Consider the following 715-nt stretch of genomic DNA (forward strand, 5'->3'; position numbering starts at 1 on the left):
GACAATAAATTATATTAACATTATTAAAGTAGATTTTAAATCTATCTTGTTTTGTCATCAATATACCCTAATAGCATAATTTATTGTGGACTTGCACCTGCACGTCATGTAAAAATACTTGCAAATAGGTTAAAATAGTGAAGTTTTACTTTAGGATAATATTTGAAAAATATAATATATATTTTAATGGTTATACAACTTTAATTAAGAATAAATAAAATTTAGAAAACAATTAAAATTAGAAAACAACACTAGATGATCTTATAATCAATAATACAATTTTACAAAATTATTATCTCATGTATTTGTCACGGTATTGTTCTTCCTTATAGAAATATCATACTAAGAATCATTGATAATTACTTATTTTCAGTATTAAAAATACTGGATAATAAGTAATTATCAATGATTCTTAGTATGATATTTCTATAAGGGCTGCCTAACAGCCCACTGCAGTCGTGAGACAGTATTAGGTAACCTTCCCAGGTAGCAGATACACGTATCAGAAACGTTTCTTAAAAATATCTATATCCAGATAGCCAAACCTGCGCGAACAGATTTCGAGCAGAGCTTGCTATCAACTTTTGATGGCAAATAGATAACAAATTTGATGCAGGATCTGTTATATCAAATCTTGCTGCCAAATTGCCGCCAGATATGCGGCAGAGCTTGTTGTCGGATAATTGCTGCAGATTTGCAGCAAAAACCGCGCAGA

This window comes from Odontomachus brunneus, unplaced genomic scaffold (assembly GCF_010583005.1).
Source record: "Odontomachus brunneus isolate Ranch 3 - 2012 unplaced genomic scaffold, Obru_v1 Obru_scaffold_142, whole genome shotgun sequence".
NCBI classification, from domain to species: Eukaryota; Metazoa; Arthropoda; class Insecta; order Hymenoptera; family Formicidae; genus Odontomachus; species Odontomachus brunneus.